Source organism: Monodelphis domestica, chromosome 1, assembly GCF_027887165.1.
Source record: "Monodelphis domestica isolate mMonDom1 chromosome 1, mMonDom1.pri, whole genome shotgun sequence".
NCBI classification, from domain to species: domain Eukaryota; kingdom Metazoa; phylum Chordata; class Mammalia; order Didelphimorphia; family Didelphidae; genus Monodelphis; species Monodelphis domestica.
In genome coordinates this window covers 564475490-564492413 of record NC_077227.1, presented here as the reverse complement: position 1 = coordinate 564492413, position 16924 = coordinate 564475490, and positions in this window count along the sequence as shown.

Here is a 16924-nt window from a genome sequence, read left to right as displayed (position 1 = left end):
TTTTTAAACTAGACAATTTATATTTTCATAAATAGTCACCCATTTTACCTAGGTTGAAATATTTATTGCCATGTAATTGGACAAAATAGCTCCTAATAATTGCTTTAATTTCTTTTTCATTACATATGAAATCACCTTTTTTATTTTGATACTGGTGATTTGATTCTCTTCTTTCTTTAAAAAAAATCAAACTAATGAATATTTTTAAATGAAATGTGTGCTTCTATTTTCCTAATTCTGATTTTTAAAGACAATTTCTACCATGATATTTTGATCCTCCTTTTCTTTTTGGTCAATTTTACTTTTCATGGAACTCTTTTCTTCATTGGATTTTTGGCCTATTTTTCCAGTTGGACAATTTTGCTTTTTAAGCTACTTTCTTTTTGCATTACTCCTTTCATTTCTTTTTACTATTTTTCATCCCATTTTCCAACCTATCTTACTTAATTTTTGAAATCCTTTTTGAGTTCTTACAGAGGTTGAGATCAATTCCCATTTTTTATTTGTTTGTTTTTTAGAGATTTTGAATGTGTTTGCTTGGATCCCACCATTTCCTGTTAGTTCTATTCTTTGCTTTTTATACCCAGTAGAAATTTTTGAGCTTCAAATGCTATTTTTGCTGCTCTTTGCTTATTGCCCTGCTTGTGGACTGAGAAATATGTAAGCTGCTGGCCAATTCTGTTTTAGCTTCTGGCTTACAGTTTTCTCTGGGTCTGTTTTCATCATGGCTGTTGAGGCTTGAGAGTGCCCAAAACTATGGACCACTTATACTTCAAGGGATGGGTCTGAGATACTCTTTTGATGATTTAGCCTGAGTCCCAAAATCCTAACATTACCTATACCCAGATTCTGAGTCTGGTGCAATAAGTGTGGAGTAGTTGGCCTGCCCTCCTCTGTGTTCTGTTTGGCTTCTGTTCCCCCCTTACATAATGAAAATCAACTCTCTTTGCTAATTTTCATGTTGTGTTCAGTGGGAGAGACCCCTCATTTGTCTTGCTTTGACTCATGTCCTCTTGAGGTGCCTTTTGATGATTAGGTTGGAAGAATAGTCAGAGTGGTCACAGAATTTCACTGCTACTAAGACAAATTCTTCATTTAGCATTCTCTCTTCTTTTTTCTGTCTTGGAAACTATCCCTTTATGACACCAGAGAAATTTTCTGAAAATCTGTATTTCTCTGAATCCTCAAACTATATCAACAGGTTGTTTATTTTGCTAATAGAGTAATTTAAATTAGTGTTCCAAGTAAAGATTTTTTAGTTCTACTTGAATTCTCTATTCAAATAAGATTTAATAAGTTTTTAGCTCCCAAAGCCTTTTGTGATTAAAGCTCATTCTTTCTTCAAAAATCATTTCTCAACCCATATTTAAAAAAGTACAATTATAATTTATTTGAAAATTTTATTTATCTGTTCTAAAAAAAATCTCTTAATCTTATAGGACCAAAAATGTAGAACTAGAAAAGACTTTGAGTCCAGTCTTTCATGTTATAGATAAAGGGATTTAGGAAGAGACAAATTAAATGACCTGCCAAATTAAGGAATATCTCATAAGATATTTGAACAAAGATCTTCCTGATTCCCAGGCGATATATCACTTTATATATCATGCAACATTTAAATGTACAAATATGTAGTTGTCTTCTCTCAAGGTTTCCCCTTCCCTTCCCTTTCCTCTTCTTCCCAAAGAATATTGCTTAGTAACAAATAATAAAAAAGAGGGAGAGGGCAGTAAAATAACACTAAACACATTATCCATAACACTTCATTATGTAAAGATGAAAAGATTATTCATTTTCTGCTTTCTTCTTGGGGGTCAATTTTGATAATTTTAATCATAAATCATTGTTTCCTTTTGTTCTCTATATTCACAATCAAGCAGACACTGTGTATGTAAGGGAGTGTATGTTCCATTGTAATAAGGTTTAAATAGTTCCATTGTTATGAATAAAGACTGAGTGCCAGGGGCAGAGGAACCAAGGGAAAAACCCATGATATATCATTTGTTTTCTTGGAATTTCTTCTTTCATTTTTACTAGTAGGCTTATTATATAGTGTAAAAATTAAAATTATATCTCTAATAACAAAATTATTATATTTTTTGAGGTTTATTAAAGATCATTAGAAATCAAAGAATAAAGAATATACAAAATAAAAACCATGTGCCTGTGGCTGGTTAGCCATTTTCAAATTTTCCCCTCCTTACCACCATCACTGCTGATGCTACATCATGCATGAAGAGAGGACGTGGGAGCCATTATTGCCAGTTAAATACCAATACTTCACCTCGCCAACGTGGAGACACAGGAAAGATTACAGGGAATTTTGGGAAATACTAAGAACTTCTGGGGAATATAGTCTAAGGTTCAAAATCTCCATTTATACATTCCCCCCCTGAGACCTGCAGAAGACTACTCTCTCCAGTGGGTCTCGTAAACATGCCAGCTATGAAATTACAATAATTTGAGGATAAGAGGAAAAGAGAACAAAACCAATAATTGCTAGGTTCATTGACAAAAATCCATTTAGGAGGCAGTCCCCTTTGGCATAAGAGTATATATACAAAACAAATGCATTTAAACCCCACACAGTTCAAATCACCACATCCCAAAGTTCACTCTGGATCTTCTGGTGCAGCATGTGTTTTGTGGAGACATCTTCATGGTATCTTCTCCAAACAGTTCACTTTTTGGATTCAGAGTGGTAGCATGCTTCTTAACCTAAAATTACTCTCAAAAGAATTTAAACTTTTCAATTTAAAATAAAAATAATTATACATAACCCTTCGGGAGAGGGTGATTGAAAAAACACAGGGATCACTTAGGGATCCATGGCTGAGTTATGAGGTATATGAATTAATTGACAAGAGAAATAAAAATATAAAAAAATCCAAATAAAATTAATTTCTGGATGAAATATACACTATCAAAGTCTTATAATGTAAAAATTCTAAGTAAAGCAAAAACAAATCTATAATAGGTCCTTGAATAAGGGCCCGATTAAAATGATATAAGCAATTATGTCTTTACCCAGTCAGTAGTCAGGATTATAGAAAGTTTGCCACACCATGAAAGACAGAAAAGGGACTAGATTATAGGATCCAGGTAGGAACCAAATTTGAGAAACTTGGTAGAATGTGGGACAAGGAAGATCTATCTTCAACACATGTTAAATAGCCATAACCTCAAACCCCAAACAAGTTCAAGTCCTCTTGTCATGGCTCAAATTTTTCATCAATTCCATTGATATTGGTTGGTCTCTTTGACCTTGTGCTTGATTGGCAGTTTAGCTTTGTGCTTCTTTGTCACTGGGCAATGGCTCTTTTTTCTATTCTCTTGTACTGGAATCAGACAGAATCATTAAGCAAAGTGCCATAACATTTTTTAAACAATCAGTGGCATCATTTTTATAGTCTAAAGCTTTTTGGGTATTCATTGACATTATAGCAAATATACTTTAAACTTATATTGCTGCAAAATCAAAAAAAGTTAAAGAAAATCTCAATACTGATGACATGTGCTTCAAATATAAAAAGGAGAGAAAAAACTGAAATAGTATATTGCACATGCAAGCAAAAACAATAATACACGTTTTTAAAATAAAAAATGTAGCTTATAGTCATTGACACACTGTGTCAGCTATGGAAATGTAGCATACAAAAGTTTCTCACCAAAAATGAGATCTATTCCCTCTTCAAACCTGACCATGATCAATTGTGAGTACGAGCAAATGATTTTTACAAAGTAACAGTTTTTTTTTTAAAAGAACAGTAGTACAACATGTAATATACAGTCAAAAAGTATAAAAATCCCCAAAGATATAATAGTTCATTTAATGAAAATAGCAAAGAAACCCACTATCATATTTTACATGAGTCTGTTGAATGACATTTAAAGAAAATGGATACTTATCACAAGTTTTTCAGGTATAGCAATGTTTCAACCTTGGCTGAGATAATTTTAAAAACTCTATTACTGCCCTCATTATAAAAATGTGCCGGAGGAGTCTAGAAAAGACAAAACTTATGTACTTTTGATGTTAGGTCTAAAAATATCACCAAGAATCTAGAGATCATTCTGGTGTAAGGGTGTAAGCTGAGGAGTTATAAATGAGAGATGCCCCTCTTTTGGGAGCCATCCAGGGAAAAAAATTAATTCATTTTTGAATATTCCTTAAAATCAATTTGAGATATTTAGCTCATTAAATTTTCCAAAGGTTGTTATCCATTTTTAACCAGTTTTGATGAAGTCAATTCATCCTCTATGTGACAAGTTACAAAGTCAAAATAGAAAAAAGACTGTTTTTTTTAATATGGACTTATTCAATAATATTTGCTCAGCATAGTTATAGGGGAAAAGCAACAGAATATAACAGTAGTTAAAACCCAGTACATTAAAATGATTCAGTGTAACAGAATAGTATTGAATACATTAATATATGAACTTAAAATCACAAAATTAAATCTTAAACAAAACAATAAGCAAAATACAATAAAATACAGAGGCTTTTATAAAACATTGGAGTCTGAAAAGTCTTAAAAATTTTATCTCCAGTCTCTTAAAAGTTCAGTTTTTTTATCCATTGAGATTCCTTTTATCAGCACTGTAGTATCTCCCATAGTGAGGGAGAACATGGGTTTTAGGAATCCCAAACTGGGCAGGCCCAAATGGCAAAGGGTTGTTGTAGGGAGATGAATTCCTCTCCTAAATCTCAGGTAAGATAAGTAAAAGTATCAGCACTCATGAAAAAACATCCTGGAAGCTGTTTGAAATAGGCTATGCACTGCTCTCTCATAGAATATGCCATGCTTGTAATCAACTTCCTGTTTGAAAGAGTCTCTTCCTTCTCCTCATTCCCCACCCTCCACGCCTGAGGTCCCCTATCACATGGAAGCCAATTGTTGACTAAGAAAAGAACACCCCATATTTTACCAGTTGGTTTGTAAATGCAGACACAGTGGCAGCTACCAGCAACCTGGTTCCTGGGCCTAGGGTTGGAGGAGAAATCTGGGTCAGAGGCGGGAGATCAGGAGTAGAGTTGCTGGGGCCTGAGGTTGGGGCCAGAGCCAAGTGAGCGACCTGGGTCAAGAAGGTCAGGAGTGTATTGCTGGAGGAAGGAGCGGGCAGCAGTAGCAGGAGCAGGAGCAAGAGTAGAAGCAAGCAGCAAGAGCAAGCAGAATCAGGAGAAGCCACTTTGAGTGGGTGGGCAAAATGCCTTGGCGGGAGAAACGTGGCTTAAAAAAATATTTAGGCTATTTTAAAAAAAAACAAATTGAGAGTTCTCACCTGACTTGTAGTGGCCAAAACCCAACATGGAGACACAGGAGAGATTATAGAGCATTGTGGGAAATACCAAGGAATTCTGGGGAATGAAGTCTAAGGTTCAAAAATCTCCATTTATACATTAGGATTCCAGTTTTATGTAGTAGTGAATTCTAGCTAAAATATAGCATATGGTATTTGATCTTTTTCTCTATCATTTATTATTTTTGGCTGGCTTAATAGTACTTTGAGTTTTGGTGATATGGTAAGGGGGCCACATTTTTCTTATTGTTCTCCGAGTCATTTCAGTCTCTGGAGAAGTGCCCTGAACTGATCACTGAGTCAATCTATTAAATCATTCCAGAAAAACTAGACCTCACTAACCCATGGCCCCCAGTGTTCCCCAAATGACTATATGACAAAATATAACATGCTAAAATCATTTTTTACATATCAGAAAGCATGAAAATAGTGTCACACCAATTTGGGTGATATCCTCCTTTCTTCTCCTGTCCACTCTCCTTTTGCCCCTCTCCTATCCAATCCCAGTTAGGTTCCATGCACATGATCTTGGGATTCCTATGCCTACAAAGGCAAATTATATAAATACTAATTTCCTTATTCTACTTAATTTCTGTGGATAAATTCATATGTATTTTATAATGTTTTAATAATGCCATTTTATATAATTCAAGGCAATTTCTAGATTTCTCTCCTCCCCAATCTATACAGCAAACATTCCCTGATAATTAAAAAAAAAAAACATTAAACAGTACCAACCTATATAATCACTTCATTTTACAGGATATGAAATATTTTAAATCCACAGCCCAACCTTTGCAATTTCTTTTTTAAAAAAGACATTTAACATTAACATTATTTAATTATTAAATTTCACATTTCAGATTTTTCTCCATGTTTCCAATAACTCCCCTGCCCACTGAGAAAGCAAACAATATGTGACATATGTATTAATTGATGCAAAACATATTTCCATAAAAAGAAGAAATGAAAGAAAAATGAAAGTTAGGAAGGACAGAAGGAAGAAGCAAAGAAACAAAAAAGATAAGGCAAAAAATATGTACTTTAAGGTATACTTTGTTTTTATCATTTTTCTCTCTGGAGGGGATAGCAGTTTTTCATTGTGAATCTTTTGAAATAGTCTTGGACCATTGTGTTAATCAAAATAGCCAATTCTTTAATAGTTGAATATCATTACAATGTTGCTGTTACTTTGCACAGTGCTGCCATATACCACAGTATATTCAGCCATTTTCCAGTTGATGAGCATCTCTTCACATTTCAAATCTTTACCATCACAGAAGGAGGTACTAAAAGAGTTTTATATTCATAAAAACTTTTCTTGATTTTATGGTCTCTTTGAAATACTGACCTAATAGTAATATAGCTGTATTAAAAATTATGCACAGTTTGTTGCCTCTTAGGCCAAGTATTAAATTGTTCTACAAAATGATTGTATCAATTCACAACTCCATCAATGATGTATTAATGTCTTAATTTTTCCACATCCTCTCCAACATTTAGTGACTTTTTCCTGTCATATTAGCCAATCTGATAGGTGTGTAGTAGTATCTCTGAGTTGTATTAATTTGCCTTTTTTATAATCAAATAACAATTTAAAGCATTTTTATCTGACTATAGTTAATTTTGAATAATTCTTTTGAAATCTTCCTTTTCATTATTGGGAACATTTATCAGTTGACAAATGGATCTTATTTTTATAAATTTGATTTAAATTCCCAATACATTTGAAAAATTGCACCTTGATCAGAGAAACTTGCTCTAATATTTGTGAAGATGTCTAGGCTTTTTTTTTCTTCTATCATGACTTTCATGTAGTCCAATAATTCTTAAATTATTGCCACATTGATCTATTTTCCAAGTCAGTTATTTTTTCATCAAAATATTTCTTATTTGTTCTATGTGTTACTTTTGACTTGTTTTATTATTTCTTCATGTCTCATAGAGGCATTAGCTTACACTTCTCTAATTCTAATATTTAAGAAATTGTTTTCCTCACTGATCTATTGTATTTCTTATTCCATTTGGCTTATTGTACTTTCAATAAAGTTATTGTTCTCCAGTGAATTTTCAGGTCTCTTTTATTATTAGAGCAATTCTTGTTTTTTACGATGTTACTTTCTTCAGTATATTTTGTGCTTTTTTTACTAAGCTATTACTTCTCTTTTTCTTGCAATATTCTCATTTATTTTCCCAATTTTTCATCTACCACTTTTATCTCTTTCCTTAATTTTTCCAGAAATGCACCTGGCTTTGGATCAAATTAGCATTTTTATTTGATTCTGTTGTAGCTTCGACAGGCCAGCTAAACCTTGTGAGAGTAGCCATCGGGTCTTAGACACCTGGTGAACCAGGGCCTTGCTCACCCAGCGTGTGAAGACTGCTTCGGCTGAACAGACGGAAGAAACCAATAAGAAGGTTCAACGGCTGAGATGGTGATGCAGCAAAGCACTGTGGAGTGCTTAGGGCGTGTTGGAACACAAAAGACAACACGGCCATCCAATGCAGCTGAGGAAGTCTCCAGGTGTAACAATTTTTTGTGCCAATGGACCCAGGCTTCCAATGCCGAGAGAGTGGGACTGTCTCTGTGCATCGACTTTTCCACTTAAATCTCCTTCATGCACAAGTGTCTTTGTGCACACTTATCTATCATAGATGAAAACGCACAAAGACAATCATCATCCTCAGTTACCGAGAGACTACTACTATATGTATATGTATACATATATATATATATATATATATATATATATATAATTTTCCCCAATTACATGCAGAAAGTTTTCAACATTTATTTTCCAAAATTTGGAGTTCCAAATTCTCTCCTTTCCTCCTTTTCATTTTTCCAATATAGCAAGCAACTTAATCTATCTAAACATATACAATCATGCTAAAAACATTTCCATATTATCTATGTTGGGAAAAAAAAAGAAAGAAAAGAATGTAAAAAATACAGTTTCAATCTGTAGTGAGACTGTGTGCTAGACACTGTACTGGCTACAGAGTGAGTAAACACAGAAGAAAAAAGGACAAAAAGTATTTCTACTTTTAAATAATATTTACTAAGACACAGAAGAGTTATTAAATGCATTTGAGGAGGGTGAAGCCAAACCAAAGAAATAATATATGCTTTAGGTATTGCTGTATTTGGTTATCTAAGTGTTTTGATTATGAAGTAGAGGGACCTTAGGCATCATTTAGAACCATCATTGATAAAGTCAAAGTCTACAGTGGTAGAGTGATTTGCCATATCATAATCATTATTTCTGGGATTAAATGCAAAATTCTCTAGTATTCAAATTCCTCTAAAAGCTATATTATCCCACCTTTATAATCTTTTTAAACCTTACATCCTCCACCCTGCCCAACTCTGTTGTTTCCTTGTCTTTTCTGACACCACAATGTTCCTGATCCAGTTCATTTTGTTTGCTAATTTTTCCAGAACATTTTTTGTGCAGTTTTGCTGTTATAATTCTGGGTATCTGTTAGATTTCAGTGCTTCCAAGGTAGTATAATGCTGGTAAACATGTTGTCACTGCTCTCCTGTCCTCTTGTTTGGTTTTTACTCAGGTAGGATTCTTTTCCCCTCTGCAGCAAGAAGCAATAATGCTCCTCTTGACCCTGGAGCTTTGACCAGGTCTTCGACTCTCCTGAAGCATAAAGCACTAGTGCACCTCTTTGCCCTGGACCTATGACCACTCTCTTGTGACCAATAACATGTTTCTATCCACTCTGCAACTATGTCCCAGAACTGCTTTGGGGTATTAGAGCTGCCAAACAATACTTGGTGTACTCAATGTCAGTGAAGGATCCTCTATAATTTCTTTCTGACCAGTTGCATGACCTCTTTTTTTGTCTCTGGGCAGAGAGCTCTCAAAAATATTATTGTTGCTAATATTATCATGGCAGACTCCAAAGCACCTTGCTGTGCTGGCAGCCTGAACCTACTTAGTGTTACAGGTCTTTGCTATAGACTTCCAAATTCTCTGTCAGAAAATTTATCCCTCTGAACTTTTGTTGGCTCTACCTCTCCAAAATTAGATTTGAGGAATTATTCCAAAGTTGTTTGTAAGGGAATTTGTTATTCCTCAGCCAGGCCTTAGCTCCTACTCCATCTTGACTCCTATGCCATCAACCACACATTTCTACTAAATGGTTATGCCATACTAAAGCATCATTGTTTCATTATATTCCTTAATGACTCAGGTTTTTTTTAACTTTTCTTACATAACTTCTTAAAAATTAGAAATATGTTTTAGACAGAGCTCACAGTTGGATGGAATTTAAAAATGTTTCTATAGATCTACTTTTAATATCTGTAATGACTAGGATGGTAATTGGCACCAAAATAGTAAAGCCATGATTGCTAATCTCTTTGAAAGGAGTTTGGCTTAGATGCCATGGACAGATCTCTAGTGAATGCTGTCAAATTAGTATCAGGCTGTATATCTCACCTGTAAAATTCCTCTTTGTTCCCAAGATTGACAGCTCTGAGGAGCCAGTTCAATTTTCCTCACATTCTGAAAGTGGGTATTGACATGGTGTTGTTGATGCTGGATGAGATACAATGCACCAATGGATGTAGTTTGTGGTTCACAGGAAATGCCATTGTACATCCCTGAAAATTCTCTGTCACATGTTTATTGAATCAGTATGGGGAGAATGGTGAGATTCATTCTTAATGTCTGCTATTACGTAAGGGCTCAATAAAAGGCAGGCTTCTGTTAGTTGGAATAAAAGATGAAAATATAGACACTGGCACAGAGAATTCCTTTTTGTAGGACACTCTTCTATCACTATCCAGTTAAAAAGCACAACTTACAAACAAGATAGCTATTATAGTGATTTAGATTTTAGTGTGTGAGGGACATATAGTGATTGTGTAACATGCTAAACCAAAGTGGATTCTGTTTCTAAAATTACTTATGACATGCTGTTTCTTCTTTCTTTTCATTTCCTTCCTTTCTACCTTAGAATCAGTACTGTATATCGGTGCCAAGAGAAAAGAGCAATAAAGATCATGCAATGGGAGCGAATGGCATGCTCAGGGTCACATAGATAGGAAGATTTTGAGATAAGATTTGAACATACAGCTTCCTGATTCTAGGCCTGGCTCTCAATCCACTGAAAAGTTGCTGCCTTTTGCCATTTTTAAAAAATTCTTCCCTTCCATCTTAGAAGTAACACTGTATATTGGTTCTAAGATAGAAGAGTGGTAAAGTCTAGGACATGGGGGGTTAAATGTCTTGCTAGGGTCATACAGCTAGAAAATATCTGAGACCAGGAACTCCTATCTCTGGACCTAGCTCTCAATCCACTGAGGCACCCAGCTAATCCTAACACGATTTCCCTTAAAGGACTTTCATTAGTACTACTGGGATCATGGGACTATTTCTCCATTTCACAGGGCTTTTTAATTCCTACCCACTTGGTATAAAGGGAGCATATATGGGACATTTCCAGATAAAGTCATAGCTAATTAGAAGTAAATCTAGGACTAATTACGTTTTTAAATTATGCAGAAAACTGCCAAATAATTCTAGGGATACAAACAGAAAATGCCTGTCCCTGATTGATAGTTACAGAATTATGGAAAAAAGTTCTAGGGACTTCTTCCAGATAAAATGGTAGGAGATGGGACAGATACTTTTGATTATCTTGCTGACTCAGATAAACTTAACATGAACATTTTGCATCTAGTCATTTTTAGTCATCTCTAACTCATAACCCTATTTTAGTTTTCTGAGGTAAACAGAATTAAATTACTTAACCAGAGTCATACAACTAGTAGGGGTTTGAGGCCAGATTTGAACTTGGGTCTTCTTGACTCTTACCACTAAATCCACTGTACCACCTAACTGCCTTGTAGTTCTTTTTTAAAGGTTATCTTAGGCACTTGGAATGATCATAGATTTAGAGCTAGAAGTGATCTCTGAAGTTATCCAGTCCTGCTTTCTCAAGTATTTCAGTCTCAGGATGTTTTACATATGATTAAAAATTATTGAGAATCCCAAAGAGCTTTTGTTTATGTGGTTAAATCAATTGATATTTATCTTATTAAATGGTAAAGCTGATTATTTTTAAAACATTCATTAATTCATTTGAACATAATAATAAATCAATTACATATTAATACAAATGATATTTATTTAAAAAATAAGCACATTTGCAAAAGCAAAAACATTTAGTGAGAAGGGCTATATCATTTTAAGTATTTTTAAAAAATAAAATGTCTCAATGTTTTGCATAAAAGGAATTGAATCCTGGAAACAAAGATTGCAGAGTAATGGATATTCCACTCCCATGATTCCTTTACCCACATAAAGAAAAAAAATCACCTCAAAACAAAGGAAATTTGGAGAAACATATCTAATTGGGGTAAGAGGAGAGAATAATCCAGGCAGTAGAGCATCTGTGAGAACTGGCAGATGTTGGGACAGCCCATGACTCTGCTAGAGGCAACAAACCTGCAGAACAGGAATATACCCATCCAGAGGCACTACATAAAGGTAAAGAAGGCAAGAAACCCACAAACTCTCATGTGTAGACCAGGGAATACAGAGGAGCACAGAGGGAGAAATGGAATTACAATGAAGTAACCTGCTCACTCCTACAAAATGGTGGAGTGCCTGGAGTAGCCTGTAGTAGGGAGCCTGCCTAGGCTCCGTGGCAAGGGCAGGGAAGCAGTGGAGTGTGGATCAGAACAGCCCACAAAACAACAGGAGAACTGATAGCATGCAGGGTTGAATATAACTGAACAAAAACAGCTACAAACCTTCCCAGCTCAATCTAACAGGGCTACCTCCTTGGCAGACACCCTGTGAGGAACAAGGGCAGCAAGTCTGACTCCCAAGTACCAGAGAAGAGTACTCTTCAAGTGTAGAACAGTGTCCCCTTTATCCCAGGAACAAAGAAGAAACTCCACAAATAGATAAGGAGAAAAAATGAACTTAAGACAAAATAATGAAAAATATCAGCCCTGACTTTATAAAGTTACTTTAGTGACAGGGAAGACCAAATTATGAACTCAGAAGAGGCCAACAATTCCAAAATGGAAAGATATGAAGCCTCAAATAAAAGTGTGAAAGGATGTCAGCACTCAAAAGTCTTCTTAGAAGAACTTATAAAGCCCTCAAAAAGCAAATAATAAGAGTTTTGAGAGAAAAACTAAAAAATTCACTGCTGAAAAGAACTCCCTAAGGAATAAAATCAACTAAATGGAAATGGAGGCCAAACAAACAAACAAACAAACAAAAAAATCATGGTGAAGAAAGCAACTCTTTAAAGAGTAAGATTAGTCAAATGGAAATGAAAAAAAACAGGGAGATAAATAACATTCTAAAAATTATAATTGGACAAATAGAAACTAACTAAACTATGAGACAGAAGGAAATAACAAAACAAATATTTAAAAAGTGAAAAACACCCTAAAACACCTTATTGGAAAAATGGCGAACCTGGAAAATGATAGAAGACATGATCTAAGAATCACTAGAACACCTGAATGTCATGATAATAAAAGATATTGGATACCATGCTACAAGATATCATTAGAGAAAACTCCCTTGATATCCTCAAGAGGGAAAAATAGAAATGGAGAAAATTCACTGATAACCACTGATTGGTTTCTGAAAGAGACACCAAAATAAAATACCCTAGGACTAATCCAGCCAAATTTGCAAACTTCTAAGCCAAAGAAAAAGTAGTGAAAAGGTAACAATTCAAATATAGAGGAACCACAGTCAGGATTACATAGGACTTAGCAGCTTCTACATCAAAGGACTGGAAGGCATGGGATATGATATTCTAAAAGGCAAAGGATCAAGGATCCCAGAATTATCTACCCAGCAAAATTGGGCATAACCATCAAAGGGGAAAAAATTATTGACATTTAATTAAATAGAGGAAGTTAAGATTTTGCTGACCAAAAAAATAGAAGTGAAAGGAAAAATTGATGAGCAAATTCCATATTCAAGAGAAGTGGAAAATGTAAAGTTAAAACTTAAAGGTTTTTGATAATGTTGAACTGAGTACAATCATATGAGATTGAATGTTAATCTCATCAAAACTTGATCAGAGTGGGAATAACAACCACATTATTAGCTTTTAAAATCTATCTTACCCTATGGGGAAATAGGAAGTTAAGTAGAGTAAAGGGAAAGCAGACAAAAAGGAGGGTGGATTGGGTGACACAGTCATTGAAACCAAAACATCTGTGAATAGGGAAAGGCTAAAAGAATAGAGAGAATAATAAATGGGGTGAATTAAGATGGAGGGAATCACACAATCATAATTATTAATGTGAATAGAAGGAACTCATCCATAAAAAACAAAAGGGAGAGTGAATTAAAAAACAGAAACCCACAAAATGGTTCCTACAAGAAATATATTCAAAACTGGGGAGGGCACACAGAGTAAAAGAAGCTAGAGTAGAACTTACTTTGCCTTAGCTAAATTAAAAAAGGAAGGGTAGCAATCATGATTGCAAAGTAAAAATAAAAATTGATATAAACAATGAAACAACATCAATATTAAATATATGAAGCAAATGGCATAGCATACAAAATTCTAAAGAAAAATTCCATTAGTAACAGGAGGAAATAGATACTAAAATGTTACTAGTGGGCGACCTCCACCTTTCCTTCTCAGAAGTAGATAAATACAATAAATTTTAAAAAAGCCAACAAGAAAGGAGGAAAATAGAACTTTAGGGAAGGTGGGTATGTTAGGTTTTGGGAGAAAATTGATTGAGAATAGAAAGGGACATGCCTTTTTCTGAGCAGTACTTAGTACCTTCAGAAAAAGTGGCCACAAAATTCAGCATAAAAATCTCATCTAAATGTAGAAAAGCAGAACTTTTAAATAGATACTTTTCAGAATATAGTGCAATAAAAATTGCTCTCAACAAATGACAACAGGAATAAGGACCAAAAATTAATTGGAAACTAAAAAGTCTTATCCTAAAGAATAAATGGATCAAAGAATAAATCAAAGCAACAATCAACAATTTCATGAAAGAAAATGATAAGGAGGAAAAAACATTTCAAAATTTATGAGATACAGCCAAAGCATTTCTTAGAGGGAAATTCATATCTCTCAATGTTTATATCAATAAATCAGAGGGAAAGTACAATTAATTGGGCTTAAAGCTAAAAAAATAAACAGAATAATAATAAATAGAATAGATAGAATATTTGTACAGTCCCATCACAGAAAAATAAGTTACAAACCATTAAAGAACTCCCTAAGGAAAAGGTCATAGGGCCAAATGGCTGTACTAGTGAATTTTACCAAACATTCAAAGAACAACAAACTCCATTACTACATAAACTATTTAGAATTATAGGGGAAGAAGGAATCCTTCTAAAGTCTTTGTATGAAACAAATTTAGTTCTGATATATAAACTGGGAAGAGATAAAATAAAGAATACTATAGAACAATCAACCTAAAGAGCACTGATGCAAACATTTTAAATATAATACTAGAAAGGAGATTACAACATATTATCATGAAAATAAGCCCATGATCAGGTGGGTTTTATAGTAGATACCTGATGATTTGTATGGGTTTATTTTGTATCCTATGACTTCGCTGAAGCTTTTAATCATTTCTATTAGGTTTTTTTTTTGTATGATTCTCTAGATTTCTAGGTATACCATCATATCATCTGCCAAGAGTGATAACTTTGTTTCCTCAGTGCCTATTCTAATTTCATCAATTTCTTTTTTTGATCTTAGAGCTATAGAAAGCATTTCTAGTATAATATTAAAGAAAAGTGGTAATAATGGGCTTCCTTAATTTACCCCTGTTATGACTGGGTAGGGCTTAGTTTGATCCCATTATGTATAATGCTTGCTAATGGTTTTAGAAAGATGTCATTTATTACTTTAAGGAAGGTTCCATTTATTCAAATATTTTCTAATGTTTTTATAAGGAATTTTAATATATTTTGAAAAATGCTTTTCCTGCATTTATGCTCATGTGATTTCTCAAATACTCATGTTATTTCTGTTGCATTTATTATTGATATGGTCAGTTATGTTGATGGTTTACCTAATATTGAGACATCTACTATCTACAGGAATTACATAGTGACAGGAAGTCAGAGTGGACTCCTGGGAAATGTAGTTCTTTTTTAGGGTAACAGAGTTTTAATTATTATTATTATTATTATTATTATTAGTAGTAGTAGTAGTAGTAGTAGTAGTAGTAGTAGTAGTAGTAGTAGTAGTAGTAGTAGTAATAGTCTCTCGGTAACTGAGGATGACGATTGTCTTTGTGCAGTTTCATCCAAGGTGTATAGATGAGTGTGCACAAAGACACTTGTGCGTGAAGGAGATTTAAGTGGAAAAGTCGTTGCACAGAGACAGTCCCACTCTCTCGGTGTTGGAAGCCTGGGTCCAGTGGCAGGAAAACTCATTACACCTGGAGACTTCCTCAGCTGCATTGGATGGCCGTGTTGTCCTTTGTGCTCCAACATGCCCTAAGCACTCCACAGTGCTTTGCCGCTTCGCCATCTCAGCCTATGAACCTTTTTATTGGTTTCTTTCATCTGTTCAGCCGAAGCAGTCTTCACATGCTGGGTGAGCAAAGCCCTAGTTCACCAGGGGTCCACGACGACCCGATGGCTACCCTCACAAGGTTTAGCGGGCCTGTTGAAGCCGTTGCCCGGGGTGTGGCCGCTGCCGCATGCTAGCAGCTACTGGGAGCCACAAGTGAGAGCTGGGTGTCAGGTGGGGGTCAGAGGCTGGAGAGCTGCCCTAGAAGGGCACAAAAGCCCTCCATACCAGAGATACTACCCCTCCCTGAGCACCCCATACACCCCAGAGTTTTAATTATACACTGTTTAAGACATCTTCAAAGAGGGTAGCTAGGGCTTGAGTCAGGTCTTGCCTTCAAATATGACCCCAGACTCTTCCTAGCTGTGTGAACATGTACAAGTCAGTTAACCTCAATTACCTCTCTCTTGCTATTTTTCTGTCTTAGAATTGATAGTAAAACAGAAGGTAAGGTTTTTTTAAAAGACACAATTGTAAGTAAGAGTATTCCAGGGAACCGTATTTCTAAACAGGTTGTGGGAGGGAGAGAGTTGTGTATGTATTATATCATCATAATAGTATATAATAACCTTAAGAGAAGATATGTAATTTTAACAGTGTAATAAATTGACAGCTATCCTTGGAGCCATGAAAACTTGAGTTCCAATTGCACCTCTGACAAATTACAGAGAAAGTGTCAACTTTAAATTGTAGAAAGAATTTCTTCCCCAGAAAGTTCTCTATATCAGTCAGATGTCCATTCTGTACATTTACCCCCAGAGCCTAGTAAATTGCTGTGCAGATAGATTTAATAAATGCTTAAAGAATGATTGAATGTGTCACCTTTTTGGTGTTTAGTAAGAAATGATAGATACCACTCCAAAAGATTTTGCAATATTAAGATAAAGTTGGTAATATAGTATAAAAGTAATTTTAAAAACTCACTAAAGATCATAGGAAGTCATATATAAAAGAACTATTAGAGGTCATCAGGTTTTTCAGTTTATGTTGTCTTTGGGGGAAACTGAGGAATAGGGAGACACTGATATATTGGAAAGAGCATTACCTCTGGAGTCAGAGGACC